Below are 22,792 nucleotides of genomic sequence, written 5' to 3' on the forward strand. Positions count from 1 at the left end.
AGGGATGCTGGACGGTTGTGCCTTTCAAGTGGGCTGCCCATGTGAGCCACCAAATGATGGATGGGGTGGACACAACACTTATAAAGTGGGCCCCACCTATACATGACTTGGATAAAATACATGCCTCATGGATGGGATAACATTCTGAATTGGGGTGGACCGGCATACCGCTCCATTGCGCAAGTTATGTTTGCTTGTATAGTTGATGTTTCTATTGAAGATTCGACCTTCTCTATCATGCTTGGAGAAGGTTCATATAAAGTAGATCGTCACTTAATTTCTAGGTTGATGGACATTCTAGTGAATGATGAAGGAATTCTTATTTCAGCATTGGCTAAAAAATTAAATGAGTCGGAAAAACGCTTATTAACCAGAAATCTATGCAACATGGACTCAAAATGGAGTTTCGGGATAGCACTCTGGGCCAATCAGATGTTGCCTAGATATAGAGTATTACATCACATTTTTATTTCCAATGTATACCCTAGATCTGGTAACAAGATCGAACTGACTACCTTTATGGTGTGTATTCTTCATTATGTTGTATCTGGCATTCTAGTGTGTCTTCCTTCATTAATCTGTTAATTCATTACCTAATTTTGACTGCATCCAAGGTATAGTGATATTCCATTTGCTTATTTGATGACTACTCTTACTTTACACTGTTCTGTGGTCATGCCACCTAGAGAAGCTCCTACTTCTCATTTACCCTTCAACAATTCAAATATTAACAAGATGAATTTGAAGTTAGCACCTGGTCAAATTGATAGGGGTGATGGAGAGGTTAGAGAAGAAGTTGGAGAGGAAGATGCACTGCCAACTGAAGCCGATATGGAAGATATTTTTAATAAATTAGAATCTAATGATGTTAAAGCTGATCCTGATTTTCAGTCTTCTGTCGCTCACTAGAAGAGAATGTGGATGGACTAAAAATTTCCCAAGATAACTAAATGAAATATATGCATAAATACCTTAGACATATAAATAAGGGATTGCACCAGATTGATCCATTCATTCCTCCTCCCTCTTTATCTGGAGGGAGGAGGAATGGATGGATGACCACTCTTGCTTTACACTATTCTGAGGTCAGGCCACCTAGAGAAGCTCCTACTTCTCATCTACCTTTCAACAATTCAAATATCAACAAGATGAATTTGAAGTTAGCACCTAGTCAATCTGATAGGGATGCTGGAGAGGTTAGAGAAGAAGTTGGAGAGGAAGATGCACTACCAACTGAAGCCAATATGGAAGATATTTTTAATGAATTAGAATCTGATGACATTGAGGCTGATCATGATTCTCAGCCTTCTGGTTTTGATGAGAGCCTTCGCTCACTGGAAGAGAAGGTTTTACATGCCGTGGGTACAAGAATACATACGTTTACAGGCATGACACCCGTCCAGATTCAAGAAACAACATGGGTAATGAGTGAGATTAGACCAATTAAAAAGGAATTAGTTATGGTAATAACTGATAAACCGTACCTTAAGTTGTGATACACCATGCATATTCCTTTTATTATTTTAAGTGTTTTCCTTAAATTTCTATATTTGTAAAAAAAAACTTGTGCTATATCTTCAATTAGGTCGCGTGAAACCCTCTAAAGTGCGGACTATTCTTTTAGGCTTCCTTTTATCAACTCATGATAATTTTAAATAATGATTTAAGGTATACTTGACCCTAGAAAAAAGGAATTTTTTTTTTTTTTTGGGTCATTGTTTTTTTACGCCTTTACAGCCCTTAAGTTTTGGGGACTATTAGGAGGTTTGTTAGGGTTTTTTGAACCCAAGAATTTAAATTAAATTTTTAATTTTTCGTAGGTTGGTTTGGTCCTTGACCAAAGGGGAAGATTGTTAAAATCAAGTTGTAAATCCAACAATTGTAATTTTTTTTGCCAAAACCCTTCCAATAAGGGTTTCGGATAGGACCATTTAATCCGAACCTAGGACCAGTCGAGTGAACTGATTTGCAACCTATAAATAGTGGACTTTTCTCAGAACTTTTCATTCATTCCAATCAAATTCAAGCCACCACTCTGAGAGATAACTCCCCACTATTGAGAAGCTATTATGAGGTATTTAAAATTTATGTTAATAGCTTTTTGGTTTATTTAATTTCTTAATCTCATGATTCCATTCTATTTGATTTAAAAAGGGGATTTTGATTTAGCCCTTTGTGAGATCTAAGAAATTGAATCTAAGTAGCCTAAAGTTGGATTTAATTTAAAATTTATTTAGACCTAGAACCCCTTTTTCTGTGAGATTGAACATTGAACATTATCTTCCACAAAGAAGCTGTTCTACTGGCTACATCGAAGATCCTTCTTCAGATAAGTATATTTCATTTATTATTTTATGGTTTGTAAGATTGCCAGAAAATCTTTCATTTTGGTTTTGACTGAGATAGCCAGAAAATCTCGGTGTATGGGGTTTTTAATTGTGATAGCCCATTGAAAAAAAATAGTTGTAAAGGTTTTAAGGTGAACCTTGGAAAACCTTCTGTCTTAGTGAAAGTTAATATCCCATGGGTGGGGATATTGGGAGTGGAGTAGATGAACACAGTCAGTGCATTTGTAAGTCCAAATGACATCACAAGGAATTCATAGTGCCCAAAACTGGTTCTGAATGCTGTTTTCTCTACGTCTTCATCCCTGACACGCAACTGATGATACCCGGACTGCAAGTTTATCTTAGAGAAATATTATGCCCCATTTAATTGGTCAAATAGGTCATCTATCCTAGACAGAGGATACTTATTTTTTACCATGGCGTGATTCAGCCTATAATAATTAATACACAACCGCAGCAATTCGTATTTCTTCTTTACAAACAATACAGGTGCTCCCTAAGGAGATACATTAGGCCATATAAAACCTGATTCCAGTAGATCATCTATCTGTCTCCTCAATTCCTCCATTTTACATGGAGGCATGCGGTATATTGGTAAGGAAATGGGAGTTGTACCAGGCACAAGGTCGATAGTAAAGTCGATCTCGTGCCAAGGAGGTAGTCCAGGTATCATTCTGAACATGTCCATGAAATCTTGGACTATAGGTGTGTCCCTAAGTGTTGGACATCAACATTTTTCAATAAGGAAGCATAACAACTTATATGGTAGGGCTAACTGACCTGAACTAGAAAAGTAAAGGTCTTGCCCTCAGGTCCAAGTGCTGTCACCAATCTGGTATCGTAGTCGATCTATGCCTTCATTTCGATGAGCCAATCCATGCCGAGCATGATGTCGTAATGATACGGTGGGGTGACGATCAGGTCAATGCACACCATTCTACTTCCTAAGTCTATTGGGAAATTTTTACAAAGCTTAGTAGCATTGGAGAAGGTCCTTGTTGTGGTAAGGACTCTCACCCCAATCATAGGGATAGTGTTCAGCCCTAAGCGCTTGACTGTAGAGTGCAATATTATTGAAATAGTGGACCTGGTGTCCACCAATAGAAATACAGGTGTACCTTGAATGTGTGCAATTACTTCAAATGCTAAAGGCACTGTAGTTGCTAACTCAGATGCTTCAGCTGCAAGATCGTGAACATGCACTTATTGAGAACTATTAGATTGCGCTGCCATAGGTCGTTGAGGCGGCCTATATCGAGACACGGGAGGTTGGTTAGATGGTTGTGCGGATCGTAGAGGTGGAGTTAAAATAGCCTATGGCAGCTGGCGGTTGATATTCTGAGGCGGCGTAAAACCATAGTCCCTCATCTTGGGAAAACAAAAGGGCTCGTTATGGCCCGTCTTCTTACAGTAGACGCACCAAAGATCTGATCGCCTCTGATGGGTCGGTGGAGCCATTAGCCTGAGAGGTGAATATGCACGTGGCCTCTTGTTGAGGAATGGTTGGTTCGGCAATTCAGGCCTCCGCCTCGGGCCCATGGGCATACGTGTCTAGGATAATCTGTCTCTATCCTGCTCAGCTTATAGGGACATGTTCACTAGCTCAGCATAGTTGGGAATGCCAGCGTAACACATCTTAGTGCGGATATCAGGCCGTAGACCCTCTGAAAATTTTCACATTCTCATCGGCTTGTCTGCTAGGATTAGTGGAGCATATATGGCCAGTTCCGTGAAGTGGTTCTCGTACTCAGCTACTGTCATCCTCCCTTATTGGAGGCGAAGGAATACACCCTCCTTTTCATTACGGTAAGTGAGGGGGAAGTACTTTCCGTGGAAATGGGTTTCAAACGCGTCCCATGTCCACACATATCCTTTGAGGATGGTTCGTAGGATGTTGTCCCCCCAAAGACTAGCCTCCTTCTCAAACATATACGTAACTAGCTCCCCCTACTCTGCCTCAGTACAGTGCAGCGGGTTCAGCATCTTGGATATCCGGTCTAACCAATACTCTGCCTCCTCAGGTTAATGAGTACTCGTAAAAGTATGAGGACGGAAGCACTGAAGGCACTCAAATAGGCCATTGGTAGTCATAGTCCCAGTTAGCTGCACTGGTAGCATCAACGAGACCATATTCATGTTCTGGGCAATGACCCCCGTGATAGTGGCCAAAAACTGTTGTTGTTGCTGCATTAGGAGCATCATCTACTCCAACCTATCAAGGGGAGGAGTCGCCTGAGGTATGTGTGGCATCGACGTAGATGCACAGTTCTATTCCAGAACCGGTGGTGCACAGGGTGTTGGCCCATTGTTGGGGCTAGTCGCCGACTATGAATCTGGCATTGTATCAAATTTCAGGCCTAAGCTAGGGTCCGCTTAGCTATCGTTCAGGGGAGGTGCCTTGTCAATTGATCCGCTAAGTGCGAGACGTGCTATATTCCGAGTGTTTTTAGGAGGCATTCCCTATATGCAACATAGGGTCCAACATGAGTGAGATTAGGATAATATTACCCACTTTTCCAATCATTCTACACATTCCAAATCAAAAGAAGCTTCATGCATTTCATTTGGTCAAAATTTATCACAATACATGAGATGTAGTATTACCTGAATTATGATAGAAGATGCATGTGAGCTAAACTTAAACAAGGCTTTTACACTGACTATCCTAACACCAAACTAAGCTAACTAAGGCTATTACATAGAAAAGTAAGAAACATAGAAAACCAGAAGACAATTGCAGCACATGTCTAGTCCTCTGACTCTAGCGAAGGTGGAGGCTCCCCTTATCTTACATACAGCATAGGAGGGTCTTCAAGGTGCGAGACATTTTCTTAAATTTCTGTTTCTAGTAAGCCTGATTCTCCTTGAATTCCTGTCTCAAGGCAGCCTGGTTCTCTTCAATCCTTATCATGCGGGCTTCTAAGGTGGCCCGATCACTGCGGTCTCCATGTGTAGCAGGAGGGCCCCCATCTGACTCGTGGGCCTCCTCTACCTCTTCCTACTTTTCCTCCTTACTTCCTTCTTCATCCCCACTACTTCCTTCCTCACTGTCTTCTTCCTCACTGCCTTCTTCTATTTCATTTCCTTCTTCATCTTCACTTCCTTCATCCTCTTCACTTTCTTCTTCTACTTCATCCCCATACTCATCGAGACGAGCTTGGCGTTGTCCAGGGCTGATCCCCATATTTTTAAGTGTGGTCTCACTAATGAAGTGGATGGGCACAAGATTATCCTTATTTAGTCTAAAACTGAAGTTATGAGCAATCTTACAGATAAGTCGGCCAAATGGGAGTGATGCGTCTCCTCGAATAGAGCGTGCGGTCCTGATTATCTGAGACAGGATGAAGGTAGGCAGGCACAGCTTGTCTCCCTGTCCAGCTCTATATAGGAAGCCCACCATAAGGCGAGTGTATTCTGTATGGTTACTCCACCTAAGACACATGTTATACGTGCATATGTGGTGGAGTAGGCGAAAATCTACTGTCATTTTAGTTGATGGGAGGCTATTGTCTCGCCTCCAATGAGCCAGTCAGCCACATAGAAAACGTGTACTGTGTTCTCTCTCATTGACTAGTGAGATGCGATGCACTAGTATGTACCACATCACATTCAATTCCCATAATTCGAGCTATGACGTTCACATCAACTATGGCTTCCTGCCTCCCCAAAGGGATAGTAAACTGAAGAGGCTCCAGTAGTGGGTTCCATATGAAAGCATAGAAGGATCGTATAGTGCCTTTACTTGCATGAGACTTGCCTTCAAACATGGGACCCCACCCGGTCTCCAATAGGAGGTCAATCACGGGATACAATCCAAACAATTTCTCATCGATGTTGCTTCAAATACAACTTTGCGGTTACGAAACTTACCAAGTCCGGTGCCCGCCAGTAGCGATCTTTCGAGCGGGATTTGAGGATCGAGATCTCATTTCGATCTTCGCTCTCACTCGACAGTTGTACTAGCCTCGATGCTTGCCTTCTTCCTCGAGCGGCTTGGACGGCTCTGCCCAGCCTCATCTGGGGCCGCTCTTCTCTTTCTCATAAGGGAAAGGAGCGTTGAGATTGAGGAGATGGTGGTGACAAGCTCCAAGAGTGCCATGAAAGTGAAAAGTTAGGAGAATGAAGTAGATTGGGGAGTTTGAGAGTTATGAGACACAAAAATGTGGGTTTTGTGCTCAAATGTTGGGAAATGAGAAAGACGGAGAGTTGTAATAGGTGGTTTTAGGGTAAAGGTAGTAGATGGGTGCAAGATGTGGAAGAAGATGGAAGGTTAAGTATATGGAAGGAGAGATTTGTGAGAGAAAGAGGGTTTAGAGGGTTTGAAATAGGGTAGGTTTTAGGGGGTTAAAAGTAGTAAAGGGGGTCCCACACGTGGATGGGACCCACATGAGTGGGCGGTGGGCGGCGCGCGGTGCCACCGTGGGCCGCTGTGGAGTCGGGCGATGCGCTGCTATGCCCCCCTGGGGTCGCCAGCGGTGGCCACCCCCTCCCGAGGTGTTGTACATGTGTGGGGGATCCCCTGGGTCCCACTGTGTAACGCCCTGAAATTCGGGGGTCGAACATAACTCAGCTCCCGAGTTTCAAAACATCACTTATGCAACATATTGAATGATGGATGTATGTTGTTTGTATGAGTGCATAAAATATGAAATAGATTAAGCCAAACTGCAAACATAATTCAGGAATAAGTGAGTAACGCAAGCGGAAGACTTATAGAAACATATGTGTACATGTGCAAATCTCTCAAATACATATACATACCAGGTTGTATTACAAGTGTTGCTATTAAAATTACAAGTATCAAATGACATCATCTATTCCCAAAAAGAAATCCCAGAACCCCAGCATCAGAACAAGGCTCATTAGGACCCGCCTGAAAACTGTATGAAAGAAAATGCAGCCTCATCATCCTCGAACTCCTACTCTGCCTCAGAGGTCGCATCAACATTTGCAACTAAGACAGAGTCTGGTGGGTGTTTAACACCGCCCCAGAATGTGGGAGTGAGTGATCAACCCAGTGGAACAATATAGTAAAGGTTAACATGTTATCAATTCAATCAAGCAGTAATGATAAAGCAGAACAATCAAATATGTCCTAAGTACTCTTATTAGTGAAAGGATGTATGTAGAATGATGCGTGCCCTCGCTTATACACCCTCAGCGTCTTCATCTTACGTTACGCATGACATCACCTCAAGTGCTCCACCTCTTCCAGGCACATACAATGCGGTGCGTGAACATGATTACCAAGTTGTTATTAGTCATTTTCATACAACAGGATTGGGAAGTTAAGGTACCTTCCTCATATCAATTTTCAAATAGTGATCCATTCTAGGGTCGTTAGTCTTAGACAATCTCAGACGATCATATGGTTTTAGGTCGCTGCAAAGGGCTCGTCACCAATCAATGCATGCCTATCATACCTTCGTTACTACAATAAGGCTCGTCACCTCAATGCGGTATTCAGGTATTCTCGAGGTCACTACAAAGGACTCGTCACCAATCAATGTAGGCCAACAGCATGAATATAGTGTCCCATACCACCATAATCGGCTCACGAGTCTGGTTGCTCACCGGTCACTACGGGGAGGCTCGTCAACCTAGCGTAGGCTGACAGCTCGACTATGGTGTCCCATACCACCATGTCCGGCTCATGAGTCTTAGCGGATCAAGGTACCATGGTTAATAGGATTTGCACTAGTAAGTTTGGTACCCTAGATTTATATAATAGTGTTCATACATGGTGAACATACATCGGACAATCGGGTTACTTGATGAACTCGACTAGCACAAGTGCACGTTGGTTGAACGACATAGAGTGTGCAAACACTCCGTGTCGCCAAACCACTGCCGACAACTCTAATACGACTCAGGTTCGTCAAATCGCGTCCTTCGTGGCGAAAGCAACCTCAGCCATGAACTCAAGGCCGATTACTGATTTCCTGAACTAATCATAGTCCCAAACATATTCCACTACAACAGATATTCATATCAACAATTTAGAATAGTAATGGAACAATAATTCAAATCATGTAGTATGTGAGCATTTGTAGAATATCAACTTAACATGAATTTAAACATAAGTAATACTTGAACTTAAACAACAAGGAATATGACTTGCATATGGTAAATCATACACATCAATAGGAGTGTTGAGAATCGCTTCTCAATGCCTGCAATTTGGTTAATATATTACACTTTAGATCATTCAGACATTTCTACAAACACTTAGACTACATAGTACAACATACATGACGTATGTTGGAATACACACATTTGGACAATTCCTTTTGCCAAGGAGTTGTTGCACATACAATTAGCATAAGTACACGACAGTTAATCATGGCAATCACATGTTCATATTTTATACGTATACGGTACTTCCTACATATACATAAAATACACAAATCTCAATATAACACATGCATATCAGGAACGCAAAATAAACATAGCATTTGGCATGTGAAATCTCATCCATAACAAGAATAAACCATTCACTGGCATTGAAAGCCTTGAAAACCATAACCTATACGATTAAAATCCGCACCTTAAACCAGAAATAGCACACCAAACTGATTCAGACGATAAGTCTTCGTCAACGGCGACAAGATAACCTAAAGCAAGAATATGAATGAGCTACAACAACACATAGACTCTTTTAAGCTCTAAAACAGATTAGGGTTAGGTTAACTTACCCAAGGATGAACTTAGAATCGCCGAAAAAATGATTCAAAAGTGAAGGTTTAAGGATGTAGAGCAACAGGAAAGAATCTAAGATGATTCACCAACTTCTCTCTCACTTTCTCTCTCTTTTCCCCTCTCTTTCTTAGCTACGGTTAGGAAATTAGTATGGGAAAGAGAGTTAGGATTTTAAGGTCTATATATAGGCTTAACATTGATGAAAATAACCCCAAGGCTAAGGTATACTTAGGTTATAACCAAAACAGGCCTCTCTCGATCCAACGGAACACTTCCGGTGGCCTTTTTCCACATGCAGTCGGACTTAAGCTCACTAACCATGGATCTAGGTCAGACTGAGTTTTCGTACCGATCGAATCTTCAAATCAGCCGTGGCGGACCACACTCAATTTAACGGTCACCAAAACTCGATCAGGACCACATGCACTATGACATGCATGGGCCACTCCCCGATTCGAGGGTGAAATTGGGTCGAAAATCCAACGGTCGATTGCTTAAAATCGTCGCGCCACGACTCAGATTTCATAAAATCACATTTAATTTCTCACCGTTCTCACACTCTTCACTCCGGACTCAATCAAATCGACCCAAAACATCATCTGGACTTGATTTTTGAGGTGATGGCCAAGTCCAGCATGGTGACCACAACTGCCTAAGATCATCGCTATCGGACTATCGACGTGCGGTCCAGGTCCGATCCAAAACTTCTAAAAATTCCCAAGAATAACTGGATTTAGCGATGGATCCTAGATTTCAGAGTAACATAGCGCTAACTATTCTACAGATTTTGAGTCATGCAGATCCAATTTAAAGTGATTGATGCAAATTTCACAAGCAATCGAGTTAAGTGCTAAATAACCCACAAATAACTTCTAAGGAAAAATAGAGGTAGTACTCGGGTCTTGGCACAAAATTTTTCGGGTCATTACACACTGAAAATAGTGAATCGGGCCCCCATGCCCCCATGACGCATTTTCTCAGTCCTAGAGGAGCGTATTCACGCCCTTTGGCTTGTTTTAAGTGTGGAATTCACCGAATTATCGTTCAAACCCGTCAATTGATAGCTTAAAAGGGATTAAGATCATTTCACATGATCTTGGACGCGTACAGGCTTATTACAATGGTCAATTTCACCCGTCGGTGAAACTTAGGATCCTATGATCATTTCTACATTTCATCGCTTCCTTTATAAGTTAGAGTGCATCGTGTTACCTATAACCCAGGTTCAGTTTAATCCAAATCATGCTCTGATACCAACTTGTGATGCCTCAGATTTCGAGGGTCGAGGAAAGTTCCACTCTTGAGATCCAACGCATCACTTATGCAACATGGATAATGATGTTTAGATGTCATACATATCAATGCATTAAACATAAGTGGGATTATGCTAAATAGCATATCATACTCCAGATATAATTTACTCAAGCAAGCAAAAGACTAATATATATATATATATATGAACAAGCAAGTGTTTGACCTCTGGAGTATGATCATATTACCGGGCTGAAATTCATACATGTATTGGTTCAAACTAAACAAAATATCAAAATGTGGAGTATCCAGCTAATCCATGTATCCCTGTAATCCCATCAAAGTAGCACGAGGTCTACACAGACCTACTAGAGAGCTTAACATAGGAGAACTCTTCCTCCTCATCTACAAAGTCTAACTCCGCTGCATATACATCCTCATCACATGCATCTATAACAGAGTCTAGTTGGTGTTTTAAAACTTGGTCCTAGAGTGGGAGTGAGTGAACAACTCAATGGTATTATAAGGAAAAGGTTAACATGTTATCAATTCAATCAAGCAGTAATGATAAAGTAATATAACAAGCATTTCCTAACTACTCTTATTAATGCAGGGGTGGTATGGAGTAATGATGCATGCCCTCGCACGAAGCTCCCTCAAAAGCAACTCCGTCAACCATTCGCGCATTACAAACTCCCTAAACATGCAACCTCCTCGCCAAAGCATATGTAATGTAGTGCATGGTGGTGTTAGCTAAGTACTTAATTAGGCTTATTCATATAACAAATTTGGGAAGCTAAGGTACCTCTCTTTATATCATTTACCCAACTGAAGGATCCTTCTAGGGTCATCAATCCTAGTTAACCACATACGATAGGCAAGTTGTAGGGCATCACCCCTAATGAAAAGTAGTGGATAGGCAAATTCAAGAGTTTATACTCGAGGTCACTATGGGGAGGCTCGTCACCTCAATGTAGGCCAACTACTCGAAAACAGTGTCCTATACAACCATATTCAGCTCATGAGTTTTGGTTGCTCACTGGTCACTACAAGGAGGTTCGTCACCCCAGCGTAGGTGATAGCTCGACCACGGTGTTCCATACCACCATGCCTAACTCATGAGTCTTAGCAGATCGTGGTACCATGGTTGAAACGGGCCTTTACATTAGTAAGTGGTACCTTAGATTCAAGCAGTGATGTCCATACATGGTAAACACATAATAGGCTCATCGGTTTATTAGATAAGTTCGATTGGTATGGGCGCATGCCGAATTAATCAACATGGAGCGTGTAAACACTCCCCGTAGCCTAACCACTGTGGACAATCGTCTTACGACCCAAATTCACTGAACGTATCAAATGTGGCGAGACGAATTTAGTCACTTAACGAAAATCATTACCGATTGTTTGTACTACGTTACAGCCCCAATCTTACTCAGATGTAGTATGTAAATACATGTGAAAGTCATATCAGCATTTAAAAAATAAGTCAAATTAATATCTCATTTGAGCATTTCATCAAGCATATTGAACATGTTACCAAACATTGCATTTCATTCATAATTTGTGTAGTCGAAATTAAGATTTCATAAAGGAACTATACATATGGGTAAGGTAAGTGAGAATTTCATCTCAATACCCTTATTTAATACATTTCATCAACAATTTCTCAATCAGACATTTTATCAAACACTTAGATTACACATAACTAATTACATAGACTAGATTAGTTATGACATGAACTATAACAATTCATTACACAAAGAGATCGTGATACACACGACAAACATGAATCCTAGATTTATAATCATGACAAGCACAAATCACAATTTCATATTCATTCAAACATTTCAACAAACACATGGAATGTATCATATATTCAACATAGTTCACACATGTATAATTTGTCAAAAATGTCATAACTACGATTATATGGCAACCATCAAGTTAGACATAAATCATTAGCTAACATTGAAAGCCTTGAAAACCATAGCCTAAATGTTTATAGTCCGCACCTTTCGTTGGAATACTCTATTCGGATGCGGTTCGAATTCTACGTTGCTAAAAACTAAACAATGGGCTCCTATGTAATGAAATAGGTTAGCTATTTCATTGATTACTCTATTTGGTTCCCTAAAGCAAGATTAGGGTTAGGATTTCTTACCCAAATCGTAGTTCAAATGTTTCATGTAGAGATGGTGGAGAGGTGAAACAACACTCAGAGCTTTAGGCAAACGAGGTTCATTTGGAGGTCCATTACTTACTTGCTGCGTAGGGTAAGTTCCTTGTTAATGGATCTATGCCAGGATGTGATTTCGACATGATTGGATAGGCCGATCAACCGTGAAGGACCTGTATCAGATTAACGGTCGTTGTCACTTAATCAGGGCCACAAGTATACAGATATGTGCAGGGAAATTTCCCTGATCCATGGGTGATGTTCGATTAGAAACTGATTGTTTGAAATCTTCAATTTTGCCCAAAAGTGAACGGCCTAATTTACTTAAGTTTCATTATGTTTTCTAAAGATATTCTCGTTTCTCACACACTTTACTCAGGGCTCAAGTTGTACATTTTTGGATAATATTTAGGCTCGATTCCCGCAATGGTTGTCAAGCCCTATAAGACAGATATAACCCTATAATTTCACGGTCATCAGACTTTCAACGCGTGGACCAGGTCCGATACGGAGTTTCAATGTACTCTGGAGAGCAACAGGCCTTTGGAATTTTTCCTACGTTCTCAAGCAGTGTTGAGTTAGCGATTTTGATGGTTTTAGGTCTTGCCATTCGTATTGATAGTGGTTCAAGCTAAATCCACTGATTAATCTAGTTCAACACTTAATTAATTTTTGCCTAAATTTCTAAAGGATGCGATCCTTAGGGATTTCTGCCTAAGGCAGTACTCGGGCCTTTGTACAGATTTTTTAAGGCATTACAGATGTGTATTAGGCCCGTGTGAGTGGCCCATAGGGATATGTATTAGGACTAAGTAGTGCAGCCCACTTGTTGGATAGGAGGCCCATGGGTTGAGGCCCATTGAGATATATTTGGGGCACATGGGTTGAGGCCCATTGAGATATATTTGAGGCCTAGGTATGAGGCCCACTTGATTGTATTAGGCCCATGTGATAGGACTCACCTTCCTTGTATTTAAGGCCCACCTACTAGCTGTACATGGCCCATTTGATGTATTTGAGGCCCACATGATGTGGCCCGATTTGATATATTCGGGGCTCATTGAGGTGGTCCACGTGATGTATATGAGGCCCATTGGTGTGTCCCATTGATGCGGCCCACTTGATATATATGAGGCCCATTGGTATGGCCTATTGATGTGGCCCATTTGATGTATATTAGGCCCATTGGTGCAGCCTGTTGATGCGGCCCACTTGATGTATATGAGGCCTATTGCTGCAGCCCCTTAATGTGGCCCATTGTGATGCATATAGGCCCATATTATGTGACCCATTGTGATATATTTGTGGCCCATTTGGCAAGGCCCACTATGATGTAATTGTGGCCCAGGTATGAGGCCTGACATGATGTATTTGAGGCCCATGAGTAAGGCCTAATGTGATGTATATATGACCCACGTGAGGAGGCCCATTGTGATGTGTTTGTGACCTTGATGAGGCCCATTGTGATATATATTAGGCCCTTTTGTGAGGCTCATTATGTTGTATGTGAGGTCTTATGTGAGGCCATGGGCCCAACTATACGTTTGACTCTATGTGGGCCACTCCTTAGGAGCAATGTTGGTTAAATGTCCACACTGATAGGTAATGATGGTTAAATGTCCACATTATGACCTTCCCTTAGGCCTTTGTTAGGCCAATTCTGATTATTGAGGCATATTATCAAGGTCGATTCCGATTGTTAATTTTAATTATCGAGGCCGATTTCGATTGTTGAGGCCGATTCCGATTATTGAGGCCTTTATTAGGCCGATTCCGATTGTTGAGGCCGATTTTGATTGTCGAGGCCAATTCTGATTATCGAGGCCTATTCCGATTGTCTAGGCTAATTCCAATGTCAAGGCCGATTTTGATTGTTAAAGCTAATACCAATTGTCGAGGCTGATTCTGATTATCGAGGCCGATTCCAATTATCGAGGCCAATTCTGATTATTGAGGCCAATTGTCAAGGTCGATGCTGATTATCGAAGCCGATTGTCGAGGCCTATGCTGATTATCGAGGCCAATTGTTGAGGCCGATTATCGATGCCGATTATCAGTGTGAATTGTCAATACCGATTATGAGTAAGTGACAGCATAACATCATCATACATGCCTATACACATCATTTACATGTATTTTCCTTTTAGCATTATACTTAACTATCTATATTAGTGGATATGTTATGATGATGTTGCCTTTGTGATTTAGGTAAACTTGTGGTTATACATATTACAAGTTAAATGTACATTGTAAAAATCCTCTTTGTAGGATCCTAGGATCAGAATTTGGCATATAGACACCGGGAGCCAAGAATGGGCTGCTACGGAGACTGTCAGCACCATATTCGGCGATCGGGAATTTATGAGCCTGATTTCTGGGTTTGGGGCATGACAGAAGTTAGTATCAGAGTATAACTTGGGAATACCTGAGGATAACATCACATATCTGCTAATAACTACCCTAAACTCTATGATTGTTGAGGACTTAGAATGATTAGGTCCTCGAGTTCGAATAACTTAGAGATTTTCTGATATAGCTCTATACCGTTGAGATTGTGAGGTTGCATAGTATTCCAGTTTCGATCATTTCTAATCAAGGATCTGAGGTTCAGTAAGGGTCACCATTTTATTGATGAGGTGCCTTGGGAGTGCGAGGTAGAGATTCATGGGCATTGTCCCCATCTCTTAGGTGTTTGATTATGATTAGTATGTTGTGTTTTGATCGGATTTTCCTCCCTCTGTGAGCTCTGTAATGATTATATTATGGTTTAAATTTCGAGGATAAAATTTTTATTAGGAGGGGAGAGCTGTGAGACCCGTATCTTAGCCTGTATCATTCCTTAAGCTTCTACGGTTGTCCCGATCGAATTTTGATGACCCGCAATCTTTAACCGACATTTGCATGTGATCTTGAGTCGTATCCCATATTCCAGAGTCGGCTCGACTCGAAACTTGTACCCTTGCGACCGCGCCATTGCCACAGTTCCAACACACCGTATTGCGCACCAAGGTGATACCCAGGCCTGAAGATGTGAGCCCGTGTTTAGTTCAAGGACAACACTGTGCTTTACAATCTCAAGAGAATTCATCACATCAAATGTCAAGTACACATCCCATCACTCCCATCATAACCACCCTCCCCAAAGTTAACTCTCTCTCTCTTACAACCCATACCTAGTCAAGTACACCCATTACTCACTCCCCATCACTCCATCACTAACACCCATCTCTCTCTGTCTCTTACACCTCTCTCCCTCATTCTCCAAGCAACTCACGTCCAAGCTTCCATGAGAGAAGCTAGTGTGGCCCACCTTCCTACCTCTCATCTCCACCATCCAAAGATCATCTCGACCATTGAAATCGTTCCCTTGGAGCTCTAGAGGCTATAAGTGGAAGAAGGAAGTGGAGATCAAAGGTGAGTGTTCATAGTACCTTTTCTTTTGATTTAGGGCCCACATATGTGGTGGGATCCATTGTGATGTATAATTTGTATCAAAGAGGGACCTGTTGTGGTGGGCTCCCTCCGCTATTCTGATCTCTCTCTCTCTCTCTCTTCACCTTTTTATGATGGAGTGTGTCTCACTTGATCCATGTCATGCAAGCCATGGGCCCACCTGATGTATGTTTTCCATCCATGCCATCCAACCATTCAGCAATGGACGGTGGGGATCCACCTTGATTTAGGTGTATTTGATCCTGGTCGTCCGTCTTAGACAAGCCTAGATGAAGGAAACCACAAATTCCAGCTTCGTACAAGCAGGTGAGCCACACATGGGACCCACCTGCCGTGCGTGCACCGTCCAGCAAGTGGGATGGTGCTGGACGCACCTTGATGTATTTGAATCCAAACATCCAGTAGTGGGTCCCACTACATGACGTCAGCTAGTTCAAAGGGGTCTGATCATGCGGTATGAGTTAAATCCAGATCGTTCATCTGCTGGTGGTCTATCAGCCTAGCTAGATGGTTCTTATATTGACGTCATTAGATTCTGTGGACCCCACCGTGATGCATGTGTCTTGCATCCACATCGTCCAGTCTAATGGACGGTGGTCGCTGGACGTGGGTAGGCTGCAAATGTTGTTTATATATATATAGATATATCATATGTGGTGGGTCCCACTTGAGACCCACTTGATGAGATAACGGATTAGCTGGTGTACATCACACCAGCAAATAGCTGGTGTAATTGATGTAAGCAAGATCCATGGAGCCCACCTGATCTATATGTCATCTGCACCGTCCATCTATTTGGACAGCGTTGTGCACGGGCCACCGTGATGTATTTGTTTCATCCACACTGACCAGACCATCTGGACGGTGCTGGACTAGCTAGATGGTGCCAGGCCACCACGATGTATTGTTATGTCCACACCATCCATTCATCTGGAGGATGTGGCCCACCCTTGCACGTGTGGGTGGGACCCACTATGATGCATTTATTATATATCCACTCTGTCCTTACGTCCAAGACGGTGGACCCCATGGTGATGCATGTGTTTCACACATACCGTCCATCTATTTTCAACTTGTGTGGGGCCATCCCGCACGTGTTCCACGTGTGGAATGGGACCCACCTTGGTGTTTAAATTGTATATCCACTCTGTCATCTGTCTAGATGGTGTGGCCCCCACTATAATGTATATGTTTTTTATCCACACCGTCCATCCCTGGACGATGTGCGTGGGACGCACCATGTTGTATGCTTTGTATCCCGCCATCCATCCATTTCTACTGGTGGGACCCCCTACAATATTTGTGTTTTTAGACCATGCTTTCCATTTTCGTGGTCCGCCATGATGCATGTAATGTATATCTATGCTGTCCATTTTTACGGTCCACCATAATGCATGTATTGTATATCTATGTTGTCCATTTGTGCGGCCCGCTGTGATGCATGTACTATATATTTATGCCATCCATTTATGCAGCCCGCCGTGATGAATGTATTATATATCTATGCCGTCCATTGATGCAGCCCACTCGATATATATGAGGTCCATTAGTGCGGCCCATTGATGCAACCTACTTGACGTGTATGAGGCCCATGTGCAAGGCCCACCTGTTATGTATATTGGGCCCATGTGTAAGGCCCACCCGTTGTGTATTTATGACCCTTTTTGGCGTGGTCCATTAAGTTGTAATCAAGGCCCATAGTGATGTGTATTAGGCCCATGTGATGCGGCCCACTTGATGTATGAGACCCTTGTGTAAGGCCCATTGAGATTGTATGTGGCCCGTTGTGATTGTTCATGGCCCATTGAGATTGTTTGTCGCCCATTGTGATTGTATGTGGCCCATTGCGATTGTATGGGGGCCACTGTGATGTAATTGTGGCCATAGATGAGGGCCGATGTGATGTATTTATGGCCCAGTGTGATGTATATTAGGCCCTTTTATGAGGTCATGGGCCCACTATATGTTTGGCTCTATGTGGGTCACTCCTTGGGAGCAATGTTGGTTAAATGTCCACATTGATGAGCAATGATGGTTAAATATCTACATTGTGACCTTCCCTTAGGCCCTTTGTTAGGCCGATTACCGATTTTGATTGTCAATGCATGATTATTGAGGCCGATTCCAATCATCGAGGCTGATTCCATTGTCGAGGCTGATTTCGATTATCGAGGCCAATTCTGATTGTCGAGGTCGATTATTAAAGCCGATTCTGATTGTCGAGTTGATGGTTAAATGTATTCATTGTGACCTTCCCTTAGGCCCTTTCATAGACTGATTATCGATGCCGGTTATCGATACCGATTATGAGTATGTGACCGCATAACATCATGATACATGCCCATATGCATCATCTATATGTTTATTATGAGATGTGGTTGACCATTGCATATGTCATTGAGCAGGTTGTTATGAGACTCGCTGATAGGCGGAGATTATCTCACATGAGCGCACGGTATGTGCAAGATTGAAGCATGACTGAATTGTATTACTCATGCATCTTGCATTATGTGTTGTGATTACTATACGCCTTAGTGACATCAAGGCCGTCGCCTCCACAGGCATGTCATGGATGGCTAGATGGGACACCAAAAATGTTTGGTTCGAGCATCTGGGCACTATAGATGTCCTTAGGTGAAAGTCCCTAAACTTCCGTGGCTAGGAGACACTCCAATGTCTAGACCGAGTGGATTACATGAGAGGCCGAGTGCCGAATACCAGTAGGCCGCGTCTCCCACTGTGTCATGGTCGGTTGGAAGGAAGTGTGGCCTTATCCACCTAATTCGTAGTGGGCAAAACAAGGATGAGTTTAACCAGCTCATAAATGGGTTTGCTATCGACGTGTCGGGTAGGTATTGGCTGACTACTGGCCAGGCGGATAGTGAGGTCTCTTCTACTCACCTGGTTGCATGCGATGGGGCGGTAATCTGGTTTGGAGTGTACTAGACCATGGTAATGATCCTAGAGATGTACGATACTGATATGTGGACTTATTGAGCAGGAGTTGTATACTCATTAATTCATTCATTCACTATCCACTTAGGCTGGTGGTTCGCAACTAATTGTTGTGTACCTTCATAATTGCAAGGATTTCGGTTGGGGCGTGTGACTAACCTGAGTTCAGGAGTCTACTACATTGAGTTTGGCTATCTAAATTTAAGTATGGGACTGGTTTGGATAGAAGTCCCTTGTAATGGACCCCACAGCTTGCGATACTATGTACTATCATCCCGACCTCACTCCAGCTTAGTCATTTCATTCAGACCACATATTTCATTACATCCATAGCATTTAGCATTCTAGGTTGCCATGTTTTTACATTGATATGGTCGTTAGCATTCATGCCTTGCATCGCATAGCCTTAGTACGGTTGATAACACTCATGGACTTACCAGAATGTTTTTGCTTACTTTGATATCTTATGATTCATGATCTTGCATGTATTTCTGACATTGTATGATTATGGCGCTGTATTTGTGTGCTTGACACTTATCTTGCGCGTACACTTTCACCACCCTCTAAGCTTTCTATAAGCTTATGCACGATAGATGCGTGTAGGTGGCGTTAGGTTGTAACAGTGTGGAGCTTGGAGCATGTAGTTGGCTTTTTGAGCTTTGATTTCGATACATGTATTTCCCTTTCAACATTATACTTAACTATTTATATTAGTGGATATGTGATGATGATGTTGCCTCTGTGATTTGGGTAAACTTGTGGGAATGCTTATTATGAGTTAAATGTACACTGGAAAAATCCTCCTTGTAGGATCCCAAGATCGAAATCTGGCGTATAGACGTTGGGAGCCGAGAATGGGGTACTACGGAGGCTGTCAGCACCGAATTCATTGATTGGGAATTTGTGAGCCCGATTTTCGGGTTTGGGGTGTGACAATGGGCCTCAACACATAGGCCTCATATACATCATAATGGGCCTTAACACATAGGCCTCATATACATCACAATGGGCCTTAACACATAGGCCTCATATACATCACAATGGGCCTCTTGAAACAGCCCATGGCCTAGGAACACATACATCATAGTGGGCCTTATAGGGCAGCCCATGATCCAGCAAAATGAATGGGCAACATGTATATACAACAAGGTGGGCCCTGCACATTCAGCAGTGGGCCTGCATATACATAGTAGGTGGGCTAACTGGGCATCCCATTGACAGACGGCCTGGATAAAACACATCACGGTGGGCACCTGCCACTGGACGACATGGATGAAACACATCAGGTGGGTCCCACTACCGTTGGACAGTGCAGATATAACACGTACATCATGGTAGGCCCCACCGTCCCAGCTTGGACAGTGTGGATAGAGCACATACATTATGGTGGATCCAGACCATGTTTAGGGACTAGACAACAGGGATTAAACACTTTCATCATATGGGGTCCCCACTATCCCAACCCTATGGATGGTGTGGATTAAAACACATTCATCACTGTTGGGTCCCACCGTCCTAGCTGGACAATGTGGATATACAACATATATATCAAGGATTGGATGAAAACATATATCTGGTGGGGGTCCACATCCCACGACGGTGTGGACCCCACACACAGGTGGGTCCCTTAGATGGACGGTGTGAATATAGCACAAGCATTGAGGTGGGTCCACGTGGTGGCCCACCAGTCAATGGACCGAGCCGATATTTGCATTTTCTCTTCATCAGGGCCTATCCCAATGGCCAAGCGAGCAATAAGCTACTAGACATTAGCAATGTGGGCCCCACAAATGGGACGGCATGAATACATGACATAATTCGTGATGAGGCCCACAAAGTATGCTGATATGAGTGTTTTTCCCTTCATCCAGGCCTGTATGGTCTGACCAGCCATACAGGCCTAATCTGTGCAGCAAGATGGGCCCTATTCGCTTGATGGTGGGTGTCCCACTGTTTGGATAGCTAAGATAGAGTACATACATCATCAAGTGGGTCACACATTAACACGGAAAGAGAGAGAGAGAGGGAAAGAGAGAGAGAGAGAGAGAGAGAGAGAGAGACAGCCATGGGAGGGGGGGCTCTGCCACTATGAGCCCCTCCAAACAATCCAAACCATACATCCATGAGTTCCATGAATGCATGGACCCTACATCTAAAAATCTGAGGTTGGAATACCATCCCCACCATGAAATCTAGGGTCTAGATGACCCACCAATGGCATGGATTCAAATAAAACATTATGATGGGGTCCATGGAGAGTAGCCCCATCATGGCTTATGCACACAATAAGGGTGGGTCATTGGCCACAACTAGGGGTCAAGTAGGATCTCCACCATTGATTGGTGGGTCCTACATGCCCCCATGTAAGAAAAATTAAAGATCTAGGCAAGAAAACATCAAAACTAACCCTAGAGAAGCACCCACCTTGGTTTTTTAACTCCTTCCACCCTTGGGATCTATTGCTTTAAAGGAAGGGTTTTAATGGTGGTGATAGGCTTGGGACGGTTGGATTGGGAGGGCTAGAGCTTGCAATGGGGCTGGAAATGGAGGTTTGCTTGGGACATTGGAGCTCTCTAGCAAGGGAAAATGAGGAAGAAAAGAGGGAGGGAGAGAGATAAGAGAGAGAGAGAGAGAGAGAGAGAGAGATAGCTAGGGTAATTATTACACATGGGGAAGAGGATAACATGCCTAGCATGATTACATTCATGCTTGCTAGGATAGGGTGATGTCACCCCTGGGCTAGTAGCTTAGGGTAACATCATCCTAATGATGATTTTTAGGAAAAGAACTTTATCAGGAATAGCTAGGTCCCGCAACGTGTGGTCCACGGTCGGGAAAATGCATGGGCCATAACTCTCAATCTAAGTGTCACATTAACGCATTAGATGTGGTGTTGGAACCGCGGCGACGGTGCAGTTGCAATAGCATAGGTCTCGGGTTGAGCCGACTCAAGTTAACAGGATGCAACTTAAGGTCGCTCACAAATGCTATCTACAGGTCGCCTCGCAGGATCATAGGGAATGGAATGGTACTAAGACACAGTCCTTACGCCACGTGGCCAATAGAAAGTTCTCAACAATAAGTGTACAATCTCCACCATTTGTGTGTTGTAGCCTACCTATGGTTTGGATCGGCCTGATTCCTTTTTTGAACTACCACCTTAAATGATCTCTAGATGGATGGCCAGGATAGAATTGAAACATCATGGCAGGCCTAGAAAAGATTTTCAATGATAAGAGTTTGATTCCCACAGTTTCACTTGATGCAGTCCACTTGAAGTTTAGATTAGTTTCACTTTCTTGGGCAATTAGCATAAAATGGGCTGTAAATCATGATGGATGGTGTGGATCTAGCACATAGATCATGTGCTTACATGGTGGGCTACAGTAATAAGAAAACATAACTGTTTGTTACATCTCTGGTCATCCAGAGGAGGCATTCCCATATAATATTTTATTATACCGTATTATATATATATATATATATATAGTGTTGGTAATGATTTAGCTCTCAAAGAAAGTTTAATGGGCCTAGAGAGTTTTCAACAGTAGCTGTTTAAAAACTGCCATTTACTGTTTAAGGTCCACTAGGGATTTGGATCCGCTTAATCCTAGGGCTCATACCTTAAGATGATATAATAGAAGTGGTGAATAGGTTGGATGAAATACATACATCACGGTGGGCCACTGCAACGCCCTCACCAAATCTCATTTTCTTTTTTTTTTTCTTTTTTTTCTTTAACACAGCAGTATCCTTGCTGCATCACATAAATATATATTTATGTGGGATATTTTTGGGTGGGCTAAACAACCCATTGTGGTCCAACCAATGAATGGATTGGATTTTAAATAAACATAACCACATGTTTGTGAGTCGAGTTGAACCAAAATTTGTGTGGCCTCTCCAT

Source organism: Magnolia sinica, chromosome 4, assembly GCF_029962835.1.
Source record: "Magnolia sinica isolate HGM2019 chromosome 4, MsV1, whole genome shotgun sequence".
NCBI classification, from domain to species: Eukaryota; Viridiplantae; Streptophyta; class Magnoliopsida; order Magnoliales; family Magnoliaceae; genus Magnolia; species Magnolia sinica.